The sequence below is a fragment of the Chironomus tepperi genome, unplaced genomic scaffold (assembly GCF_022539635.2).
Source record: "Chironomus tepperi strain 1889 unplaced genomic scaffold, CSIRO-AGI_Ctep_v1 contig_364, whole genome shotgun sequence".
NCBI lineage: Eukaryota > Metazoa > Arthropoda > Insecta > Diptera > Chironomidae > Chironomus > Chironomus tepperi.
In genome coordinates this window covers 746,160-755,536 of record NW_027226486.1, presented here as the reverse complement: position 1 = coordinate 755,536, position 9,377 = coordinate 746,160, and the positions used below count along the sequence as shown (strand labels likewise).

General features: G+C 33.2%; 1 long non-coding RNA gene across 1 annotated transcript in view; it reads right to left on the bottom strand.

The window, feature by feature from the left end:
• Positions 1–99: 99 nt before the first annotated feature.
• LOC139095419 (uncharacterized) overlaps positions 100–9,377 on the bottom strand; it is a 47,369-nt gene continuing 38,091 nt past the window's right edge. The window contains exons 2-3 of the long non-coding RNA XR_011544868.1: positions 3,325–3,896; positions 100–437 (exon numbers count right to left, since the gene is read on the bottom strand). This is a non-coding gene — a long non-coding RNA (uncharacterized lncRNA). The remainder of the gene's footprint in view (positions 438–3,324; positions 3,897–9,377) is intronic.

Below are 9,377 nucleotides of genomic sequence, written 5' to 3'. Positions count from 1 at the left end.
GAATTTTTCAAGTTTTTCAATTTTTTAACTTTTTTAAACTTTTTATTTTATTTAATATTTCAATTTTTTAGCTATTTAAAATTTAATTATTTTTTTCACTTTTTTTCAATTTTTTCACAATTTTCAACTTGTCCATCAACTTTTTCAATTATAAAATTGTTCAGTTCCACTTAACTTTATCAACGTTATTTCAATCTACACTTTTAATCAACAATTTTGTTTTTTTATTAATTTACTTCCACCAAACAACACAATTTCATTGTTGCCCAAATTTTTAATGACTTTTTTTTCAGTTTTTTGTATTTTTAATTCTCGGACTCACAAGCACATAAAGTTAATTATGTTAATGTTATTTTATCATCCACACAAAAATTTGCATTTTTATCTCCTCTATCATGTTTTATTCAGTCAGAGAGTTTTATTTTTCTGTAAGATGCCTGAAATGAGAAGAACAAAAAATATTTTGTGTTTTATTTTTTTGAATGAAATTTCATTGTATTTTTTTTTTTAATTTAAATTAAAAGAATTTTTAGCAATTGTTGCATGTTCTTTGATGCATTAACCAGGGAGGAATGAATGTGGCGAGTTAGACTTGCTGAAAGCTAAGAGGTTTAGGGGTCATTCCCTTTGTAATTGAACCGAATTCTTCAAATTTTTGACTTTTTAAGACAAAAATGCAAAAACCACTTATGTTTTAATGTTTTAGGCACATACTGCAGCCTCTCTAAAGCAGTGATGGGCAATCTATATATCTTGGCACACATTGTTGGTAAGTCAGGATCAAAACCTCGAAAAGCATGGGGTTCATGTCATTTTTATTGAAATTAGACGACACACAGTTTGTACTGTGGAGTACTGAGTAGAACTTCATGACAAAAGGTTGACGGGGTCTCGGTTTACGACGAATTTTCGAGACTTAGACTGTAATCGAGTCAGAGATCGACACTTCAAGATTATCCTTCAAATTATCGGCCTAGAGCACTCTTAGACTTGACACCTCCAACTGTCATTGTTCAATTCAACCTCAAACAAGACCCCAAAGCATCTCCAAGGACACTCGGCGTAGAATATTCATTAAATACTGTCGTAAAGCCGAAGTGCCTCAAACTTGAAGCTGAATTTTAAAAAAAAGAACTCCATCTAAGAGCTATACCGGTCCAGAGACACTTATTCTCGACTTCTCTACACCATGTGGCTTTTAAACACAATTTCTACAAAAATCTAACCCCATAAATGAAGCAACAATCATGAAAACATTCAACTTAGTCCAAATACATCCTCAACTTTATCCTTCTAAACAAATTAAGCTATGTACAAACATAAAACTGACCCAAAAAAAAATATGATGATAAAAGTCAATAAAGTCCCACACCCCTGATCCCAATCTCATCATATCACAACAATGTCATGCATGAAATTAATTCCCGTACACATATATCCTCCTCAAAAAATACAAAAAAATATTTTTATTCTTCTTCAAAAAATAAAAGAAAAAAATTTTGAGATAAATTTTTTAGAGATGACGACGATGATATGCTCAGTTGATGCACAAGTGCTATGCACTGCAAAAAATATACAGCTCGTATGTTTATCTTATATGCTATATATGAAAAAAAAACCACTTCTATTTAGTCTCGGAATATTATTATGCTTATGCATGTAACACACTCGACTTCACTTAAAATTCCTCTTTTTTATATATGTTCACATGCTACATACTACTGCTGTGGTCTCACCATTATCATCATTGTGATGATGCAAAAGAGACTCAACGAATGAACAAATGTGTTCATTCAGAAAAAAAAAAGATAATTTTTTTTGCTGCTGCTGCTTGTGCTGCTGTTGAGTTATTTTGATCTCTTTTGAGGAGATGTGGATTTTGTGGCTGAATGCGATTTCATTTTGATCTTTTTTAGGAATTAAAATAAAAAAATTTCTTTTATTTTCTTTATTTTTCTCGAGTCTTTACGACGTGTCAAGTCGGAATTGGAGGTAATTTTCGCTCTTTTGTTTTTCTTTTGAATTTTGAGTTCTTTTTTTATTTACTTAATGGTTTTTTTGAGTTTTGTTGAAAATTTTCTTTGCTTTTTTTTTGATGGAATGGAAGTTCTGCCGACACGCAAACTTTTCGAGGAATTTTAAGGTAGGTTGGGAAGTTTTTTTGAGGTATTTAATTCTTTGTGGTTTATAATCAGGCAAAGAGCATGCTTTTGTATTACAGAAAGACCAATTGGATACCTTAAAGCAGCCTTTTTGCCTAGTGCTGGCCAAGAGGACATCAATCGACCAGTACAATTGCATAGATATGGCTGGATTGGCCACAAACTTTGAAAACAGAAGTTTTCTAGCTAGCGAAGAGACACAAGCTTGATTAACTTCCCTTGGTTGGAATCTACAAGAGAAAAGGCCTCCGGTTGCTCCAAGAGCAACATGGCGTAGGACGGTAATGAAGGAATGCCAGTTAGATGTCAAAACTGAGAATTTGTACACGCTTTGTAATGCAAATAGCAATAGAGTCTGATAGAAAGCAATTCAGAGCAACATAGACTCCAAGTCGGAGCTTGGTTCCAGTAAGTAAGTAATTAATTATCAGTTAAATATGAAAAAAATCTATTTTTCACCATAGTGTATGAAAATCGATCTGAAATTCGTCTGAGGGATAAATTGAACAATGTGTCTTCAAACTCATGATACATCATTATAAGACATTAAGTCATAAATATTTCCTTTTTTCTGATTTTTACAATTTTTTGGATATTGAATATCACAAAAATCTCAATGTTCAATGTAAAAAAATATGAAATTGCTCTTCTTATAATGTCTGAATTCAAAGTAGCACGATGATGTAGCCAGATTACAATTAAATAGCCGACTTGACGGCAAGATCAGTGGCAAGTCGGCAATATGACTTAGAGCGATAAAAATGAATGTGTTGCCTCTATTTTCTAACCATATGGATGACACAGGATATGTTAATAAAAGAGTTTTATGTGAAGCCATAATATCTCCGTGACGGAGCCTTATGTCGCTTGAAGACGGCTATTTTCACGCATCGTGTTGTTCGGGATTTTCTTAATTAATTTAAACAATTTTCGTGGTTTTCTAAAACTCTTGTGTCTTTCCTACATTATCATGTATATGGCTATATCCTCACCCCCTTCTCTCCCCATTTCCCCACTTTAATATCTCCCGAAAAATGAAAAACTCTAATGTAATTCACGATCCATTAACATTTTCTCATAACAACAATTACTTAATTAAACTAATTCATTCAGCATTGCTGTCATGTCACACACACACAAAAAGTTTATATTTTTTGATTACCTTAACAGTCAAATGAGAAACCGCATTTTCACATGAAAGCAAAGTTTTTCACAGCGTTAAAAAAAAGAAGTGGAAAGAAAAACAACAGAACTGAACATGAAATTCACTTTCTTTTTTAGTATTTTCCCTTTTTTTTTTATTTCATTTATTTTTTTTACTGCACTTTTCTTTTCCTTCACTTTTCATCAGAATTAAAATGAAAAAAATGAGAAATGTTCTTTATTTTTTTATTTTATTTTATGCTGCTTTACGAGTCACATAATAAGCACTTTTGTTTCATTCTCCCTCGCTGTAGTCGTTGATGTTCTTTTTTTAATGTTCACTGTACTGAATGACTGTTATGTTGTGTTATGATATCTCCGTCTCACTCACTCACTCTCTTTAACTTTTCATTAAGTTTTAATTTGCACATTAATTAGAGTTTTTTATTTTAACTTCTTCTTATTCAACTTAATTTCATTTTATTATTTCCATGTATTTTCATTAGTTTGAAGTTTGTTTTTTGTTGGTTGGCTTGGCTTCACTTTGTTGCTGATGCTCAGAACATTTTCATTTTTTGTAACTTTTTAATTCTGGAAAAAAAATATGAAAAATAAAAATTAATTTTTTTTTTAACATTTTGTTGGTTTTAAAGTTAAAAAGTTTTTGATGAAAATGTTTTGCCTTTTTTCCATTAGAATGAAGGGTTGTGTAGACTTTGTGGCGTGGCACACTAGTGGAGGAACAACTTGACATTAACGTGAACAACAAGCTGTCCTTTCGCATAAGTATCTCATGATTAATGTCCTCTTAGTCAGCTTTTTAAATAGACAAATACAGTTAGTAACTAGGCATACGGTCGATTAATGACTAATCTAGTTACACATTATGTCAAGTTGTCTATTAAAATAACCTGGCCAATCAATACTGTCGAGCAAGTTTAGGGTGGGAATATCGGGACATTTCTAAGTTTGGCACTTTTGGGGTTCTTTTGGTGTATTTTAAGTCTTAATATTCAAAAACGCAGCAATGTAAAAAAGGACAGTAGCGTCCCGGCAAAAATACAGCAAATGCTCGCCCTAAGCATGTTCAATTTTGTGAAAATACTGGGAAAAAGGTCATTATCATGCTTTTTGTCTGATAGGATTAATGATAACGCTAGCAATAGAGTCAGATGGAAAGTCATTTGAAGTAACCAAGGCTTCAAATTGGAGCATGGTTCTAGTAAGTAAGTAAGTAACCCAAACGGGCAAATATCATTTTTTCATGATACAGAAAAACCACTAAGGTACTTAAAAGCAGTCATTTTGCCTGTTAGGTTAAGCATATCAAGTTATCAACTAAAGATTGCTCAAGAACTAGATACCGAGTAAGGTAGTACCGTACCACCAAACTGTACCATCCCACAATAAACTTTAGACAGCCCTGCATTAGATTGTTAACAATTTTTATCTATAATTTCATAAATATTCATATAATTGGATTTATGCTTTTTAAAAGAAGCTTATAGTTTCGAATAAAATAGTCTGTTTTTGAATACAAACAATAAATAAAGTTTGAATTATTTTTAAATGTTTCAAATAATAATTGTAAGCTATTTTGAGTCCTTACAAATGATATTTTATAAATATATGAAACTTATGTCGGACATATTATGGCCTATGGATTATTATTTTATATTTATTATAGTTGGACAAGTTACACATTTCGACAGAGAAAATAATGTTAGGAGATAAAATTGCAGATGACACTGCAGGAAGGAGTTAGGAGATAAAGAATTAAAAGAAAAGGAAATTTATTGGAAGAAAAATATTATTTTTGGGTGTGGGAATTGGATGGACTGAGATATTTTCATGACCCATGTCCCCACAGCACCCTTCTCCCTTCTAGTTGCGCTTCTGCTTACAGAAACTCATTCTAGACACAACAAAACTCAGCTAAAAGTCGATTTGGATCAACTTGAGTCGATTTTTCCACACAAAATCCGAGTAGATTGCTTTTTCCAATTCTGCACAGCTGCATAACCCAGAGAATACCAAAGTAATGGACCTAGCAACAATTTATGTGTCGCAAATGCACAAACCGATTTGGTGCAACTAGAAACAGCAAGAATGCACCCTAAACCAACTAGACTTTCCCTGGATTCGAACCCAGGTCGTTAAAATCGATTTTCCAAAGCTCTACTTACTAAGTAACTGCTACATTTAATTGCATGAAAAACTCAACATTTAATGTAAAAATTCAATAAAACAACTTTAATTTCACTTTTATACAGCCTAGCACCCCATCCTACCATCTCCTTAATTTCACTTAAAAGCAACAAAAAAATTTCATTCAATTTACACCATCTTGTTTATTACCTCGCCCATCCGTGAAAAAAGAAATTCTTTGACTAATTAAAAAATAAAAGTCAATTTTACCCAAAAATTTTCCGTCATCTCCTATTTCCATCCGCTTTAATGTCCATAAAAAAAGAAAAAATCTCGAAATATTGATTAAAATGTACAAACTTCATCCTTTTAAGGAACAAACAAAAAATTTGTCGTAAATTAGCATATAAAGAAGAATGAGCCTTAAAAAGCATAAAATTGAAGCATCCTTCATTTTCTGAAATTTTTTATTACAGCAAAGAAAGCAGTCTGAAGGACGAAAAAAAAAGGGTTGCTGCAAATTGAGCTGGTCGCAAAACAGAGGCATAAAAAAAGGCAAGAAAAAAAAATTTGTCATCTTGAAAATTTGTTTCATGAAAGGCAGGCACCGAAAAATGAGTGTTGCATATTGTCACTCAATCCTTCCATTCATTTAACTGTTCCACCTACCACGCCCACCTTCTAGAGAATCGACCGAACATTTCTTCATTTATCCACTCCATTACAATGAAATTAATCATGACAATGAGACATCATGACTTGCAAATGAAAGCTTTCTTTTTTGGTCGACGCAGTGGAATTTAGGAGGATGTTGGAGATGTGAAGACGTTTGTCGGTCTGTCTGTCTGTCAGTTGGTCTGACTGGGTTTCTGCCTGATTGTCCATATAATTCTCTGTTATAGTATTTTCACTTGTCCATTTATTCTGTTGTCTGTCAGCTAGTCAGGATGGCTTTTTGGCTGACTCAAGCCTGACTGTCCAACTAATTCTCTGTTTTGGGAAATTCCACCTATCCATGTGGCCTGTTGTTCGTCTGTTTTTCTATCAGACTGCTTATATGACTGCCTGTGCTTCTGTGCGTCCGACTGAATGCTTTTCCGACTTCCTGTCAGATTTGCTGTCCGTTCGACTGTCTAGTAGTCTACTTGCTGATTAGGTTACTATTTCTGTCGACCTATCTATCAGTCTTAGTCAGTCTGTCTTCTGGTTTATCTGTATGCTAGTCTTCCTATCTGTAAGTATGTCTTTCTGTTCATTCATCCATCTGCTTGTCAGTCTGTCTGATAAACCTTTATTCTGTTAATTAACCTGTTTTTCCGTCCGACTACCTGTTTCCATAAGAACCCTAATCCCTGCTTCACTGGTGAAACAGATCGGCTGCATATGGACCCATGGCGTGATCGATTAGCCTGAAGATGATCTTTTACAAATTACAATAAAAAATGCTTCACTGTCTCTACCAACAGCCTCTTTATTGGACTATGAATCCCAAAAAACTGCGCCTTCATCCCACAAACTCCCTAACTTCATCCCAATCTTTTTGCGTCTTTAGAGACTTTATTTCCTTTTTGTTCCTTTTTTTCTTTCCTTATAAAATGAGATTTAAGAAATAATTGATGAAATAGTTAATGCCTTCGGAGCGAAATGATGGCTTTGACTTTTAATGGAACAGAGACTGAAAGATTAATGAAAATCACCGAGGATTTATTTCCATAAATGAAAAGAGAGAAAGAGAGATTATCTTGAGAAGGAAAAAAGATGAGGATTTTTTGGGATTGTGAAGCTTCTGTGAGATTTATTGCGTAAAATATTAGAAGAAATTATTGTGAATTGTTGTGACGTAGAACTTGAATAGGTTGACGTAATGGTGATATGACAATTGGTTGTTATGATGATGGAATTTAAATTGTTGTGATTTGAACACATGTGCAGCATAAATTGGTTCAAAATTAAGAATTAAATAGGAATTTTGACTGAATAATCTTCAGTGACTTTATACTCAAGAGTAAAGAGCTGATTAACCATTAATTGCCCAAATTTGACTATTTTGGAGTCGATTTAGAAGGAATCTGAGCAGCAAAGAAAGAGTAGCCACCATAGCCTTGAGGAGACAACTTAACATACTGTCTAGTCAATAGCTAGACTTATGGTCGACTAATGAGATTTTCTTAGGAACTTTCCGTCCAATTTGCCATTAGTCAACCAAATTTCAAGCTTCTAGATAGACATTACGTCAAGTTGTCTACTCGCAAGGCAAGATGTTAACTATTGACGTCCAGTGATTAACAGTAGATCAATAGCAACTAATCATCATCATCATCAATTTTAATCAGTTGGACACCCTTGAGTATGTCCTCTAAATTCACACAGAGCAGCTAAAATCAAATTCCAATGTCTTTGTGGACATCCAATTTCCAAAAACTAAAATCACGTCCTTAAACCCCACCATGAGTCTATCCAAAAATCATATCATGCTGAATTTTTTAATAACCTCAAAAATTGAAGCAATAATAGCACTGATAATGATGCTGTAGATAAAATCATCTCCATCCACTCCATATGAAAATCAATTTTAATATAATTCGTCGAAATTCACTTCACTTTGACTACTCACTGCCTCATTAATTTTAATTTCACTCAATAATTGGCCAATTTCTGTCAGACATTTTCTGCTTACTTGGCTGCCCGTGTACAAATTTTTTTGAAAAATCGCTGAATAACATTTTTTTTATTTTCAGCTCTTAAAAGCTTTTGTTGTACAAATTTATTAAAGTTAAGGTTCATTAAGTTTTCAATTATTTCCGATAATTAAATTAAATTATTTCATATAAAAAGGATGAAAAGAAAATCGAGGAATGGAATATAATAGGCGAGTTAATTGTCTCTTCTCTCTTTTTATTCCTTAATGTGATTAAATTAATTATTATTTTTTTGTTTTATATTGTGTCGCGTGTCTGACGAATTGAATTTGATTGTCCTTGATTGAGTGATGAAATGAAATTGAGGTAGTGGATGGAAAAGCGATGAAAATTCGAGTATGGTTCTTAAAATTGATGGCAAATGGTCCAAACCCGGGCAATAATTGGTAGTTCCTTGCTTGAGTACTACTACGTAGCCGTGCTGGCAGCATAACATCGAAATGATACAAATGAAACCTAAAGCCACCATTACAGCAAGTTATAGACATTTTGACTACAAAGCCTGATCTTTTTCGCAGCATGTCGTTTATAGAATCAGACTCAATCAACAAATCTATCCTAAAATCTCAAAATTTATTTATTCAGGATTGATAGAACTATTAGGAGTTCAGACTTTAAAAGTCCAAAAAAGGTGCCATTGAAGTCTGAACTCTAAAAATCCAAATAACAGCTTTCATCGGAGTCTCAAAAAATATAGTTCGGACTCCAGTGGAGATACCTCCACATTGGAGTATTGTCAACTCTGCTTAATGCCATTAATTATCTCAAACTATACAAAGCTCCATTTGACTGAAATTAGGAAGTTCTATGGAGTTCATGTGGTTTCCGTATGGATTTTAGATGGACAATTTCATCTACTTGATGTCATTTGAGTTACTTAGTTTCTTAATTCGAGTTTGTGGAAGGTAAACGATCTCGTGGTAAACCAAAGAACTTGAGATTAGAAGCTGTCGATAAAGACAGTATTGTATTTCGTATTGACAGACTGAAGGCTGCGTTAGAGCAAGCTTTAGGCGTCATCTGAGGGATCCAACGGCCAGCGAAGTAAGTAAGTTACATCCCTGATCATACTGATAAGGAATCATCCATTATAATAGCCCAAAATTTGAACTCAGCTCCAATTTATATGGAATCAAGTCGACTCTTCCAAATCAAAATTCAAATTGACTTCAAGCTGTAGAAATTACAATTACATAACCACAAAATTACTTCCTTCTTTATTAAA